This window comes from Triticum urartu, chromosome 1A, assembly GCF_056163025.1.
Source record: "Triticum urartu cultivar PI428250 chromosome 1A, HENAU_Tu73, whole genome shotgun sequence".
Lineage (NCBI taxonomy): Eukaryota > Viridiplantae > Streptophyta > Magnoliopsida > Poales > Poaceae > Triticum > Triticum urartu.
Genome location: NC_141873.1, coordinates 67,934,610 through 67,951,007, shown reverse-complemented (window position 1 = coordinate 67,951,007; position 16,398 = coordinate 67,934,610). Strand labels below are relative to the sequence as shown.

The window sequence follows — 16,398 nt, the reverse complement described above, 5'->3', positions numbered from 1 at the left end:
CCGAGGGTCCTTGAGTTGCGTAGAATTTCTAGGATCCACCAAAAGCAATAAAATATGCTATGCAATGATGATCTAATGTATAACATTCCAAATTAAAAATTTGGGATGTTACATTGCCTCTGGATGAATAGTGAGCGTTGCGGGGGGGGGGGGGTGGATGAACAGTTCCCGGTGGGGGTGGATGAACAGGACCCCGTGGTGTTGCCTCTGGATGAACATGACCCCGATCGATCGAGTCGGTTGGGGCTGGATGAACAGGACCCCGTGGAGGGCTGGATGAACAGGACCACCCCGTGAAGGGCAGGATGAATAGTAGATGGTGGAGGGCAGGATGAACAGTAGCCCGTGGAGGGGTGGTTGAACAGGACCCCATGGAGAGGGCTGGTTGAACAGTAGCCGGTGGAGTAGCGCGCGGTGGAGGCTGGATGAATAGGAGCCCGTGGATGAACAGTCGCAGGTGGAGGCTGGAGGAGGTCGACGGTGGATGAACAGTAGCTCGTGGAGGCTGGAGGGGGTCGACGGTGGAGATGAATAGTATCTCGTGGAGTCCCATTTTGCGGTACGCCACACCCCTCCCAATGAACAGGACCCCCGTTTCGACCGTAGCGCTCCAACACAAGTCCGTTTCGTCCGTTTTGCGGTACGCTACACCCCTCCCGATCAACGGGACCCCCGTTTCGGTCGTAGGAGGTCCGTTTCCTCCGTTTTGCGGTACGCCAGACCCCTCCCAATGAACAGGATCCCGTTTCGAATGTGGCCGGTCGAACACAAGGCCGTTTCCTCCGTTTTGCGGTACGCCAGGCCTTGTTTCCATCGCCTGTTCCGTCCAAGCCCTCCCGATGAACACGACCACGCATTCCGTTCCGACCCAGCCGGTTGGCTCCCACGCGTTCCGTTGCCTCCCCATGAACACGACGCATTCCGTTGCCTCCCCATGAACAGGACGCATTCCATTGCCTCCCCATGAACACGACGACGACCCTGTTTCTCCGTTCTGACCCAGCCATGTACACGAGCCCTGGCCGTACGTATGCGCGAGTAGGCGTTCGAGACCCCGCCCGTATGTACACATACATGGCCGTATTTTCTTTCTTGCACCCTAGCCGTTGTACGTACGTGTATATGCTACGTGCGCGCCTCTATATCCACCAATATATATGTACGTACACGTTCGCAACCAGAATGACAACGCTACGTACACTTTGACCAGGTGGGTCCCGACTGTCAGGCACTTCCTTGCGTGCGAAGATGTAGCTGGTGGGTCCCAGCTGTCAGGGGCAAACATTTTTTTCGCGAAATATGGTGGCCCGTCCGGTGGGTTCCCGCTATCAGGTGGAGGAACAATTATTTTGCACGTAATAAGGAGGCACTTCCTTGCTGCGGCCGTGGACCCAGCTGTCAGCCTCTCCACGTACAGTCCACGTCCGATGGAAGTAGTTCCTTGACCACGTTGACCACGCCGCGCCGAGAGCACCAGGGCGGCGGACGACGGTGAGGCCTAGGAAGGGGACGACGCGGAGCCGGGGAAGACGTGGCAGTGGATGCCCACGTGTAGAGGAGTACGAGGGTTCACTGGTTCGCTGCGGTGTGAGGCTGCCGTCGCCGCAGAATAACAGGGGGTGTGGGTGAGTAGAGGGATGGCCTGGCCAGCGGTGGGAGTAGTAGGGGGCGGTGAGGCCTCCGCCGCATCGCAGCCGGCCACGGGAGGCAGAAGCATGAGACACGATCGGCGCTGGTTTGGGCGGCTGGAGCAAGAAGACCAGAGGTTGAAGAAGCACTACGGCCGTTGGATGGACATCGTACGGTTACTGGAGCTAGAATCATGCATATTCACTAAGTTGACAAAGCCCTCCGTCCCCGTCAACTTAGTAGGCCCACAAGTCAGCCTCCCACCAAGGTGGGTCCCAGCTAGCAGGGGGTATTCATTTTTTGTGCGTAATAAGGAGGCACTTCCGGTGGGTCCAAGCTGACAGCAGGGGGAACGTTTTTTCGAAATACGGTGGCCCGTCGGGTGGGTCCCAACAGTCAGGGGCAAACGTTTTTTCACGATATACTGGTGGGCGTCCGATGGGTCCCTGCTGTCAGGTGGAGAAATAATTATTTTCCACATAATAAGGAGGCACTTCCTTGCGGCTGCCGTGGACCCAGTTGTCAGCCTCTCCACGTACAGTATTCTTCCGATGGAATTCGGTCATTGACCACATTGATCACGCCGCGCCGACAGCACCACGGCGGTGGACGACGGCGAGGCGTAGGAAGGGGACGACGCGGAGCCGGGGAAGACGCGGCAGTGGATGCCCACGCGGAGAGGAGTACGAGGGTTCACTAGTTCGGCTGCGCTGTCGTCGCCACAGAATAACAGGGGGTGTGGGTGAGTGGAGTGGAGGGATGGCCTGGCCAATGGTGGGAGTAGTATGGGGGCGGTGAGGCCTCCGCGGCAGCACAGCCGGCCACGGGAGGTAGGAGCAGGCGGCACGACCGGCGCTGCTTTGGGCGGCTGGAGCAAGAAGACCAGAGGTTGAAGAAGCACTACGGCCGTTGGATGGACATCGTACGGTCAGTCGAGATAGAATCATGCATATTGACTAAGTTGACAAAGCCCTTCGTCCCCGTCAACTTAGTAGTCCCACTATAATGGGTCCCAGCTAGCAGGGGGAGTATTCGTTTTTTGTGCGTAATAAGGAGGCACTTCCTTGCGTGCGAAGATATAGTTGGTGGGTCCGAGCTGTCAGTGGCGGTAACGTTTTTTTCGCGAAATATAGAGGCCATTTCGGTGGGTCCCAGATGTCAGGTGGAGGAAATCATTATTTTACGCGTAACAAGGAGGCATTTCCTTGCGTGCGGCCGTGGACCCAGCTGTCAGCCTCTCCACGTACAGTCCACTTCAGATGCATGTCGGTCGTTGACCATGCTGACCACGCCACGCCGAGAGCACCAAGGCGGTGGACGACGGCGAGGCCTAGGAAGGGAACGACACGGAGGCAGGGAAGACTCGGCCGTTGTTTTTGTTTCCCACGCGGAGGGGAGTACGACTGTACGAGGGTTTACTGGTTCGTCTGCCGTCGCCGGAGAATAACAACATGTGGGTGAATAGAGAGATGGCTAGGCCAGCGATGGGAATACGGTGGGGCGGTGAGGCCTGCGCGGCAGCACAGCCAACCGCGGGAAGGAGGGAGCAGGCAGTCCCTTCGGCGCTTGTTTGAGCGGCTGGAGCAGGAAAAGCATAGATTGAAGAAGCACGACGGTCGTTGGATGGACATCCAACAGTATACGGGCCATCTGTGGAAAGCCTCAAATATGTGGAAAACAACATACATCCCATCTGCCATTATTTCAAATAATTTACAGCCCATTTGCTAATTCTTACGGGTTTTTTGAGCGCATATTCTTTATGTTAGCATTACAGCCCATATTGTGGCCACGGTTAAAAAATTATACGAAATTTTGCATATGTCGGTGCGGTCTGAACTGTTTTTAATTCCGAAATTTCGAGTCACATTCAGTCTGATTTTAAAAATAAATGTATATCAATATAAAATCCAATAAATTGTCTACGCATAAAAATCAATGCAATTTAAAATCTCGAAATGAAAAAAAAAGATATTTGAAAATAATTGCCGGTTTAATGTGTTTTAAAAATGTACAGCCCATTTTCTCATTACTGATAGGCCATTTTCTCGACCAGCCGAATGAAGCTCTCCTCATCTTGAAAGATTTGCAGCCCAACATGCCTGATAAAATGACTTACTTGACAAATGACAAAAGAACTGGGCTAGCCATTTTCAGAAAGAAAAAAAACTACTGGGTGGTCTGTGGTAAACATAAAAGAAAAAGGCTGTCTAGACAGGCCAGAGTGTCCGCACAGCCCAGTTGATACCCTGCTTCCGTCTCAAAAACAAATTAGATAAATGCCACTCTAATTATGGCAATTCATAAAAATGCCACTGCAATTTCTAAACTTTGAAAAATGCCACTGCTTTGCAAACTTTGAAAAACGCCACTGTAGTTTGCAAACTTTGAAAAACGCCACTCCAGACTTCGAAAAATGCCACTAGAAATGGCATGAAATGGCATTTTTCAAAGTTTAAAAATTGCAGTGGCATTTCTCGGATACACCAGATTTGGAGTGGCATTTATCAAATTAACCCAAAAGAAAAATATCTGGGCAAGCTACTGGGTCCCTCGTGTCAGCCGCTTGTTGTGCAATTCTCTCGTTTATTGACTACGTTGACAATGGCATGGGACCCAGATGTCAGAAATCCACTAGGAGGAGACATTTTTTTATTGGCTTGAAATAAGGAGGCACTTGCTTGCGTACTGCCATGACCTTGGCGGGTCCCTGCTGTCATCCTCTCCACGTACAATCATCTCCTGATTGTGTACGCGTCAACTTGCTAGGCCCACAAATCAGCCTCTAAACCGTGGAGGACAAATACAACCCATTTAAAAAAATAACAGCCCATTCCATACGTTCAAACGGAATGTTCAACATTCAGAGCAAAGTAACAGGTCTGATCCACATATAGAGTACTGAACTTCCACGTTGACAACCATCATAGCCAAGTTAACTATCTACTCCCACTAACACTCTAGTAGCGTACAAGTACTAACTTACTCTTAGCTAACTAGACGATGCCGGCCGCCATCTGCTGTCCATGCTAAACGCCGGCACCGGCATCCTCCGCCTCGCCTCGGACTTGCCAGAGGTGTGATAGGGCGCGTTGCTCGCGCGCATTGGCCCTTTCCATGTCGGCGTGGTCCACCGAAGCTTCGGCTTCCAAGCGGGAAACCCACTTGACGAGCTGGTAGTAAAAATTGGCGTCGCGAACGCGTGCATGACCGACAGCCTCTAGGGCTATTTGCCGGGCGCCGGCCTCCACGTAGTCGGCCCAGTTGCGGGCGCTCTGCTCGCGACTCAGAGCGTCGGTGCGCTGCTGCTCCATGTCCCGCTGGCGGCGCAAATCGGCGATACGCTGCTCCTCCGCCAGGCGGTCATGCTCCAACAACTCCTGCTCCTCCGCCATGCGGTCGCGCTCCAACAACTCCTCGATCTCCGCATTGCCATCTAAAGACAGATAGAATGCCTCCTCCCTCCGTCTGCCTTCCGGTGAAAACCCGAACACTAGTTCCGGCGGTGACCGCCTCCGGCGTCGCCTACCGCGGACGGGCGGGGGCATGGCGGATGTGGCAAGCGACGTCAGGTCGGTGGGGGCTTATGAGGATATGGCGAGTTGGGTCACGGTGGCACCTGAGAAGGCCGGGAAACAGTACTTATAGGCGGAAGGTAGCGCGACGGTCATCGGAGTTCAATGCATAATGGCTTAGCGCGCCAGCTTGCCGTGGAAAACTAGAGAAACTGAAATTATGACTGTGCCGTCCCGTCCCGTCTGGGTCGCACGCCGGCATGGCGGTCAAACGAGTGCACTCGAATCATCTCCCTCGTCAATAATGGTTCCACGGATTTAAAAGTGTATCTTTTTTCGCATCAGTTAGCTGCCTTAATTACGGCCGGCTGCATGCAGGCACTTAGAATCGCTCGCAGGCAGTACGCGAAGCAGCATGCAACGAGTCGCAGCCCGAGGGCACGCATGCAGCCACTTAAGTCCCTGGAATTAATTAGGCTTAAACTTGTGCATGCCGTTAATTATTGCCATGCCTTGGTCTTGCTGCTTTGCTCACGGGACTAATAAATCCCGGACGGAGGGAGTACCTTGGTTGGTGAGAGGTTTGAATTAAGCCCTGCAAATTGGAAAGGAGGTACTAGTACGTGCGTGATCCGCTATTTATTCGTGTAGGATCGAGTAGGTCGTTTCTTGAATTGAACCTTGCAAACCGGAAAGGAGGTAGTACGTGTGTGATCCGCTATTTATCCGTGTAGGATCGATAGTGTAGCTTGTCAGTTTCTTCAGAGGTAGGCATTTTTATCCGTGTAGGATCGATAGTGTAGCCTGTCAGTTTCTTCAGAGGTAGGCATTTTTATTCAAAAAACTGCCACTTCGCATCTTGCGTCGCAAATAAAACTGCCATGTCGGGTGGTTGGTGCGACATATGCCAACGGGTGGCTTATCATTGTGGGAGCCAATAACACATCGCCGGTACCTGGAAACGGGATAAGGCGAAGACATGCACGCCGGCGAATCTTACCCAGCTTCAGGATTTTCCGTGGAGATAACACCCCTACTGCTACTCTGCAGGGTCTCCGCATGGTCACTAGATCAACAAGTAGCTACAAGAGGCTCCTTGAGCTGTTCGGTGAAAGGATGAAGAAGGGCAAGGCTTGCCCGCTTCTTCCCTCAATGCGGTGTCTAAAACTATTCAAAAAAGGGGATCCCTCTGCATGGGTGCCCTGGGGGGTTTATATAGGCCTACCCCCTAGGGGTACAATGGTAATCAGTCTGGGCGCGGGCCCCAGCCGTCTGTGTCTACGCTGGCCGGCTTCTTCGCCGACCGATGGACCCGTCGACTGGTGGACCCCGCCGGCTGCCGGCCTTCTGGTCGACAGGCCGGTCCCACCGCTCGGGGGTCTTGTCGGAGGCTGGTTACTGTTGCCTCGCCTTTGGTGACGGGGGCTTTGTCGTGGTAAGCATGGCTACAGTGCTGCCGTCGGGCGGCTTATTGCTGTAGCCTTACCTCGCCTTATCTATACCTATACTAAATTACATACTCGCTGGAAATTACCACGTTAATCAGAAATTACGAGCCATTTATCTGATGGGGCCGAATTATTACGGTGTAGATCTTCCTATACTAAATTACATACTCGCTGGAAATTACCACATTAATCAGAAATTATGAGCCATTTATCTGGTGGGGCCGAATTATTACGGTGTAGATCTTCTGAATTTTTCCGGTCAAAACTAGATCCAAAACACATGTAAACATGACCCTACCTACACGTAGTCCCCTGGTCAAGTGGGTCCAGCTTATACAATATCTACTATGGTGATATTTTTCCTAGAGAAAATAAGCGGGTTGTTGCCTGCTAGATCTCTCACGTATCCTCCTCTTTTTTTTTCTTTGATAACACGTATCCCCCTTTGTCTCTCCTCATGTCTCTCTCCTAACCTATCACATATCAAGAAATTACATTCTCAGATTTAAAATATATTATTGTAATCATTTTCCTAAAGAAAATTGGTCGGTTGTGGCCCGCTAGATCTCTCACGTATCTCTCTATCTCTCTTTCCGTATGTATCTCTTCCAATATCTCACGTATTTGAGAAAAAAATAACTCCTTGATCACATATCACGTACTCATCTACCGGACAACTGACTCAAAATTATGATAGCAGCAGATTCAATTAAAGATGGATTAGGTTAAGCTTGCCGACGACATTGATGAGACAGCTGGTTGCCAAACACATGGGTGAAATGGACATCGAAGATGAAGTGCGAGCGCCATGAAACAATAGTACCAGGACCCGGAGTAACTGGTCACGAGCACATATATGCCCGATATCTTCTCCGTTCGTTAATGCATGGGGATGTGGGCCAACAGTTTATACGGTGCGTTAAAGGGCTGCTGGTAAAAGAGAACTGTAGTGAAATACGTATGGGTCAGAGGCCATTCATGGGCCAGGCTAGCGGCGCGGGCGGACGGGTTTCTGGACGGCCGTCACCGCCGATGAGGTGAGTCGTGGATCATCTTCCTCTATTTCTGTCTGATCCGCGGCTCGGAAAAGTGCTTCCGGTCAAAGGGCGAGTCTGTTCTTCCCCAAACGCGTCCGTCATTTTTGAACTTCAAAATCAAGGGAGTGAGGGAGTGGAGGCCGACGGTGATGGAATTCCTCAAGCAACCAATCAGGAGATATGTCGATCCGATGCTGTTAATCGACCTTATGCGTTTTCCAGTATCGAGTTCCGGCGGTTAAGCTTTTGTGATTTGTCTCTCCCAGATCCACTCTGATTGAGGAGGTTGGGGAGAGTCTAGTGCCGGAAGGGACGCCGGCACATGGCACCAGGCGGACAGTGGTCGAGGTGGCGCTAAACGAGGCCACGGGTGTGACCGTCAAAAGGGTGGATCTGCGGCGTGGCTGCAGCGGCAGCAGTGAGAAGGGGCAGCTCGCCTCCCACTTCTGAGCTGTCGACGGGGAAGATGAATCCCAGGCTCCTGGTTGGAACAAGAGGTCAGTGTCTCGGCGATAACATTAAATTCAGCATTCATATGAAGATTTTCAGTACTATATTTCCATGCTTTGTAAGGTCAGTTTGGTTGAATTTCCGGGTGAAGTACTCCATGGTGCGAGACGAATTGGTGTGCAAACTATCTGTTATGAATTGAAGTTAAACTCAGCATTGCCATGAAGATTTACAGTACTATATTTTCATGTTTTCTAAGGTCATACCGTTTGGTTGAATTTCTGCGGGGAGTACTCCATGGTGTGACAGGAATTAGCGTGCAAACTGACTGTTCTGAATTGAAGTTAAATTCAACATTGCTATGAAGATTTACAGTACTATGTTTTCATGCTTTGTAAGGTCATACAGTTTGGTTGAATTTCTGTTGGGAGTACACCATGGTTTGACAAGAATTAGTGTGCAAACTGTCTGTTTTGAACGGTTAATTTTCTCGCAGTTCAGTAGTTTCATGTGCAACTTGATATTCAGTGGGTTAAATTGTTTGACACAATCATAGTAACTGCATTTAGGTTGAGGATTGGAGCCTCTGCCCCAAGCTTGACACCTTGCCCAACCCGCATAAGCGCTTTTGAGAAGGCCGTGAGTGTGTTCGTAGAAAACCCAACTGAAGATGAGCCGTGGCTCGTAATTTGGATGAACTAAGAGGTGCGTTCCATAGTTGAACGAGCCCGATGCATTACAGTTAAGTTGCAGAAACCATAGAATGCCTGATAGTGTTGTTAGCTTTGCATCACTCGCTCTGGCAAGATTCAAAAGTGTACTCAGTGTCTTGCTAGTGTTTCTGTGTTGAAATCATATGAACCGCCAGTTCTCTGCTGGAGTAAATAATAAGACAAACAGTGGGTAGGGGATAAAACATAATCCCAGGATATGGGAAAAACATGGAATAAAATAGGGGTCGTGGTATTAACCTAATCCACCTGCAATAAGAACCCCTCTATTGATTTTGTGGCAACACACTCTCATTGCTTGGCTGACCACGTGTAAACTAGTTCCATGATTTACCGCAGAGCAATACAATTGGGATTGTTAGGTAAACAAGAACGAATGTATCACTAGATGAAGAAATGACCTTGTCGTATGGTAGTTTAATTTTGTCTGAGACTACTCCTGTTGAGAAAGTAAAATTATTGGATGCTTAATAATGTACTCCCTCCGTTCCAAAATAAGTGTCTTAAATTTGTAATAGCTTCATTACAAAATTGTACTAAGCTTGAGACAGTTATTTTGGGACGGAGGGAGTATGGACTCTGCAGTTTAATTTTATCTGAATCTCTTAGTGCTGAGAGCTGGTAATATTTGCAGGGTGAGTATAGATGCAGCGTCGCCTTGCAGGGCGTCTGTGGGCTTGGCTAGTGACTGCCTTCGAGGAAGTGGTGAAGGGTTTTACAGAGAACCCTCGAAAATGTGATTGCGCCGACACTAGGGACAAGTTTCGACTCACTCGGGGAGGCGGATGATTTTTACAACGTGTATTCTTGGAAAGAAATGTTTCAGAATAAGATATGGGCAGAGCGGGCTGATTGTTGAGAGAACGAAATGCATGCAGAAAATTGGGTGTGGCTGCTCGGTAAGCACTAATTAGTCCAGTGACAAGTTTTGTTAGCAGTTGATGCTTTGTTTTCCGTTGGATGTATTATTTTTATTTTGCAAACGCTGGTCTGATTTGCAATAATTGACCCAATGTTCAAGGTAAAGCTGGAGTCGAGAATACTAGATCCTATCGATGTGAGTGTCCTGTGTCGATAAGATTGCCTAGAACAGAGGGCAATGGATGGTACAGCTCTGAACACAGGGAGAAGCACAATCACTCGCTGTTGCCGAATTTTGGAGAGACGATTCACTGGTCATCTCACAAAGCACATCTATGTGTTTTCCCGAGACCTGATCAAGCAATCGAGACAGAACAACGTCAACCTTGCCAAGGTGTACATCGTTATCAGGAGTCTTTTTTGGATTAATTGAGAATGTGTGATCGTTATCTGGGCGGTCAAGTACAGCGTCGGGATGTCATGCATTCAATTCCTGGTCCACATACGGGTTCGGTTTTATTAGCGGAAATGCCGATGTATGTATGGTACGAACCTTAAAACGCCCGGATGAACATAAAGGTATGGCAGTACACATACTTGCAATTCTTGCTAGTGCTCTTAGAAGAAAGGGATAGTGTTTACTGGTAGAACTTGACAAGAATTAGAACGGTAACTTGTTGAGTCAGGCAGTGATGTAATTTTAGGTAGTGTGATTAGCTATTCGCTCATTAGTTAGCGAGTCAGTTCCCTTGTACCAAAAACTGTATGGAGTTTGCGCTGAAGATGCAGACTGGAAGTGTACTACACTCTGAATTACACTGGGTGTGTCCAGAAAAAATGCACCTGCAGCATTCATTACTGATTCCTGGTGGTACCTTGTGCATTGGAAAAGTTGTGTTTTAGCAACAAATTCGTATTGTAAAAATGTCTTGCCTTGAGCAATGCAGCCCATGCTGTGGGATGGTTGATTTGAACAATAGTATCTTGAGCGATTAGTGTCATGCAGGTGAAATGACTCAAGTCAGCTTGCCATACAACAAGGATGGCCTAATTACATGGTTGCTGCGGATTATGGATGTAGTTCGATATGAAATGACAAATTGGAGATTTGATTTGAAATTACTTGTAGAGTGTGAGTGGTATGTAAAATCAGAATTTGGTCTGTACTCTGCAGTACACATGAATGATTTGTGGCGGCCTTGCTGATTGAGAAGTTGGGGCACAAAAATGTAAACGGAAACATTATGTACTCCAGAAGAATCAATTTTGGTGGTTACGATGGCTTTAGAATAACTGCTCCGGCCAGGTTAATAATAATACGAACACTAATATGAATGCTTATGTGCTACACACAGCTTAGTATGGTTACGATGGCTTTACTCCGGCCAGATTAATCTCCTCCGTGCCGGCGGATGAGGAAGAGGTGAATCATGTAGGGGAAAGCTGGTGGCTGCAACTGGGATACAATAAACACCGTTAGTCCAGAATCTCGAGTTGTGACGGCTCGTGTCGTCAAAGGACTTCTGAGCTGGCCTTGGAGCACGAAACATGGTCATATTTATTACTCATTAGATGTGGGCCATGGGCCCAGGTAAAAAAAGATACTGATGGAATACCAGGGCCTATACGTGCGGTGGTGAGAACCTCCTAGCGATTGAACGAAAGAGATAACGAGCGTATATGTGCTCGAGTTCAGAAGAGCACTTCCGAATAGTACCAGTGTTTTGTTCCTTAAGCCGGCCACGGCGTTGGCCAGCCCAAAGGTATGCAATCAACTGGTAATGATAGTAATACATAGATGATTAGGTACGTAATATATTGATCAGTACATTAATATTACTGGAGCTATGCATCGATTGATATATGTCGATCGCATCGTGTGATTACAAGCTATTGCCTAATTGCACATATTTAACTCGGATAAGGACTTCTGCTCTAATACGGACAGGTATGTAGCACATGGCGTTTAATTTTGGCAGATGCAACAAGTACAAATTCGTCATGCTATTGATCTATCTTAGCCTACAATTTGCTTACTCTTAGAACTAGAAAAGTACCCTTCAAATCTTCTTATTAGGGTTTGGTCATAGTTACAACCATCTTTATTCGGCTAATCTAATATGGACAGGTATGTAGCACATGGCGTTTAATTTTGGCATATGCAACAACTACAAATTCGTCATGCTATTGATCTATCTTAACCAACGATTTGCGTACTCTTAAAACTAGAAAAATACCCTTCAAATCTTCTTATTAGGGTTTGGTCATAGTTACAACCATCTTTATTCGGCTAATCGGGCTGTCAATTTTCACATGCCTATAGAAAGAGGATGATGTGTAAGGAATCCATCCACCGTTCCAAACCGTGATCCATTTCCGCGAAGACTGATTGTGACGAATTAATACATCAATTTGGTGCTTTTGGACCAGTACGCAAAGAAGGTATTCAGAAAAGTTATCATGTACAATTTGATGAAACCCCATTTTGGTCAATAGTTTATCACGCAAAAGCAAGGGCAAAAAAAACTTGGCCATGATTGTTTTCGTACTTAATTAATACATATTAGTTTCTTCTTATTTTTCCAAATTTTCTCTAGCTCTCCAGTGTACATAGGTTGGAACACCACACACGTTGATCAGTGAGGAACCTTTGGCGGATCACCGGAGTTGCCGTCGTCACATTCATCGGCGAATTTGAGTTTGACAGAAAATTCCACCACTGTATCACTACTGGGGTCCAGATTCTAGACTCATGTGTCTGACCATAGTTACGTACATAGACGAGACATACGCAAAAGTTGTAAGTTAATTCATGGATGATTTGGATAGCATAGGTGTGGCCGTACTTGTTCAAGCCATACACTACTACTGACGTATTACTTTACATATCCTTTCTCCCCTTGACCTGCTACAAAAAGTGGTTAACATCCATGTGAGACGGTGCACACAAGCTATGGTCGTCAATGCAGGATGCTAGGATGAAGTATTTGTTCTTAATTAATTATTCAAATAGTACCTTAGCAAGTATTCTTTGTCTCTGTACGTACATAAACATAAGTAGAAGATTTTGCACGTCCACTATCAATACAAGGCCAAGAATCAACAAACATTTAGTTGGTTTTATTTCGTATAATCAGTATGACGTACCAATATGAGCCGCTGAAAAAAACGAAGGATGGAAATGACAGCGCCCTCTAAAATATTCTCCTCTACAATAAACAAAATTATGTGTATACATATTTTTGTATTTTAAAATGTGTTGCAAGTGCATATATATACTGCAATCTGCTTTATTACAAATTTCTGTCCATGATTCTCGATGACATAAACTCTCTATAATTTATATATGTGTTGTGCTCCTATTTGCAATTTCTTAGGTTGTGGTGTGGTTTAATTCAAAATTATTTGGTGTACCGTCAATTATTGGCATTGGTTCACTCACTTGGGTAACAAGCATTGTTCATTTACTCAGTTAACTGGAAAAGAAATCTGGTGTCAAGCATAATAAAAAATATATGTGCCCTTACTACTTTGTCTACAATGGAATTATTTACGAGTAAACAAATTATGATTAAGGAAACATTTTTGTCCACACAGTATTTTTCCTAAATATAATACTACATCCATAACACAAATAAGTGATGTTGTTTTTTATTTGTTTCATAAAGGACTAACAACGACAATGTGACATTTTTTTGTGGTTACTGTTCAAATCCATGTATGCGCGAAGGAATTCTGTGATTTCTAATTATCTATGTTCATCAAATGAAAATAGAAACAATATACATATCTGATAGTAGGCTATCTCCAAGCATATATTTTTTTACACCAAATTTAGTTTACCGATCAGTCCAATGTACAGACAACTTATTCATAGAAATATGTCCTTTATGAATCACTATCTTCTATAATATGGATTCTAAAATAATAGCAAATACCTAGCCCGTGCGTCCGCACGGGTTCACGGCTAGTCTCCTTAATGAGGCACCTCCTTCGAGGAAGTGAACTAGCCGACTACTGGGAGTCGGCCATTCCCCAGGCCGACTGTGAGAGGCCTGGCCGCCTTTAGGCGTCTCCCTGACTGAGGGGGCTCGCCACCCACGGGTCGTACTGACAGCTTGCCGTGGGTGACGTCATGGTTAACATGGCAACAATGCCACGCCGGACGGGTGATGGCCGCCCCGTACGACGCTCTGTGGCCATGCGCGCTCCGGGATTCGGGGGTGGCAGGCTTCACTGTAGCCACGCCCCGTCTCATCGCCGTTATGTGGGTGCAAACTTTGAGGACATAATCTCGGCCGCCTGCTGGGGGCCGGCTTCTTGGAGTCGGTCTTCTCGTGGCCGGCTCCTTGGAGCCGACCCTCTCGTGGTTTTCTTCATGAGGATTTTAGGGCTGGGCCGCCTTCGCGCAGCCGGCCAGAGAGGTAGCCGGCCCGGGGAAGGCGGCCCCACGTCTAGGATGCTTGAAGGCTCAATCGGCCTATAATTTTTCTGAAGAACCAGGGGGAGCCGGCTAGGCTACCCGTGATCATTTACTCCGACAGTAGTCCCCGAAGCTGGTTCGGCTCCGAGGCAAAAAAAAGACGAGAAGATCAGTCAGCTTCCTATCTTGAGGAGCTGGAAACTGGGAGCCGGCTTTGATTAGGTGCGCCGTCTTCTGGGGGTTTTGAAGCTTGAAGGCGGGAACCAGTCGGCGCGCGAGTCAGGCTGTGAGCTGACTGCTCGTTGCCCGCGCGCCATGTGGCACCCTATGGCTGGAGGGGCCTGCCAGCCCACGCGCGTGACGGGACGCCGCCGTAGACCAGGGCCCGCCACTACAGGGCCTCGGCCCACGCGCGGATCTTCTGCGGCCCGGATGGACCGCCGCTGGGCGCACGCCATGAAGGCGTAATAATCGCGGGGCGTGGGGGAGTGGGCGCAGTTAATCCCACGCCCCCCACGCCCTGCCTCCTCGGCTTCGCCGCACGAGGCTATAAGTAGGAGGAGAGGAGGGGAGCGCCAGACGCTCGCACGCTCGCCCTCGCTCCGCCCCTTCCTTCTTCTTCTTCCTCCTCTCCGTCGCCACAGCTACCCGCCGCTGCTCGGCTTTCCCGCCAATCTTCTTGGCTCGCTGTCACTTCGTCGTGGCAGGGTCGCGCGCCTCTCCGCCACCGCGCCGTCCCCATGGCGCTGTCGAGCTCTTGGGATGGCTCAAACGTCCATGACGACCACGTCGACTTCCTCCGCGGGACGCGGCGGCTGCCAGGCGCAAACTACGTGCGGGTTCGTCTCGCGCCGGAGAGGGAGATCTCGCCGGCACCGGAGGAGGACGAGCGGGTGATCTTCCGCTCGCACTGCCTGCGCGGCTTCGGCCTGCCGGCGAGCGGGTTCTTCCGCTCGTTCCTTGAATTTTATCATCTCTAGCCGCATCACCTCACGCCAAATGCGGTGATGCTGCTGTCGGCCTTCGTCGCCCTGTGCGAGGGCTTTCTTGGCGTCCTCCCCACCCTCGAACTCTGGGGGGAATTCTTCCAGTGCAAGCTTGGCACTGTCGTCGTGGGTGTGCCCGCCCCTTGCGGTGCCTTCATCGCCATGCGAAGGACGAGCGACAATAATCCATTTCCGGCCATCCCGCTGATCCAGTTGGTGAAGCTCTGGCAGAAATCCTACTTCTACGTGAAGAACATTGTCGGTGTCAAAACCGGCGGATCTCGGGTAGGGGGTCCCGAACTGTGCGTCTAGGCCGGATGGTAACAGGAGGCAAGGGACACGAAGTTTTACCCAGGTTCGGGCCCTCTCGATGGAGGTAAAACCCTACGTCCTGCTTGATTAATATTGATGATATGGGTAGTACAAGAGTAGATCTACCACGAGATCGAGGAGGCTAAACCCTAAAAGCTAGCCTATGGTATGATTGTTGATGTGTATGTTATCCTACGGACTAAAACCCTCCGGTTTATATAGACACCGGGTAGGGTTAGGGTTACATAGAGTCGGTTACAATGGTAGGAGATCTGTATATCCGTATCGCCAAGCTTGCCTTCCACGCCAAGGAAAGTCCCTTCCGGACACGGGACGAAGTCTTCAATCTTGTATCTTCATAGCCCAGGAGTCCGGCTGAAGGTATAGTCCGGCCATCTGGACACCCCCTAATCCAGGACTCCCTCAGTAGCCCCTGAACCAGGCTTCAATGACGACGAGTCCGGCGCGCAAATTGTCTTCGGCATTGCAAGGCGGGTTCCTCCTCCAAGTACTTCATAGAAGATTTTGAACACAAAGATAGTGCCCGGCCCTGCAAAATAAGTTTCCACATATTGCCATAGAGAGAATAATGTTTACACAAATCTAATCTGCTGACGTATTCCGTAGTGTGTCACACCACGACCAAGCCTTTATCCGAGTCGTTTTATTACCCCACCTCAGCGCGTCATGCGAGGCGGTTTCCATGGCACGTCTTGTTAAAGCAGAGATCGTGTCCCCTTATTCTGGGATTCTCATCAATACGGGCGTGGGTAACCCAATCGCTTCTAGGACTCCTAGATCATAGGCAAGTCCAAACGGACACGGAGAGGACGCTTGATATTCACCCTCTTTATAAAGGGGACAAGGCTTTTATTTTTCCCTCCCATGCTCAATCGAATCCTTCCCCTACCTCAAGCTCAAACGCCCAAAGTTCAGGTCAGGTGCTCCGAACCTTCAGTCATGTCCGGATCCAGCTTTCAAGGCCAATGGGTGCCTTCTTCCGTCA

General features: G+C 49.0%; 1 long non-coding RNA gene across 2 annotated transcripts; it reads left to right on the top strand.

Annotated features, from left to right (window-relative positions):
- The first annotated feature begins 7,476 nt into the window (after window positions 1–7,476).
- On the top strand, window positions 7,477–10,531 carry LOC125547102 (uncharacterized). Of its 2 annotated transcripts, XR_007300663.2 has the most exons (4): window positions 7,477–7,629; window positions 7,896–8,126; window positions 9,445–9,709; window positions 9,832–10,531. It is a non-coding gene; the product is annotated as an uncharacterized LOC125547102 (long non-coding RNA). The 2 variants fall into 2 exon arrangements; XR_007300662.2 differs by lacking the exon at window positions 7,477–7,629 and having other exon boundaries at window positions 7,636–8,126.
- The last annotated feature ends 5,867 nt before the right edge of the window (window positions 10,532–16,398 follow it).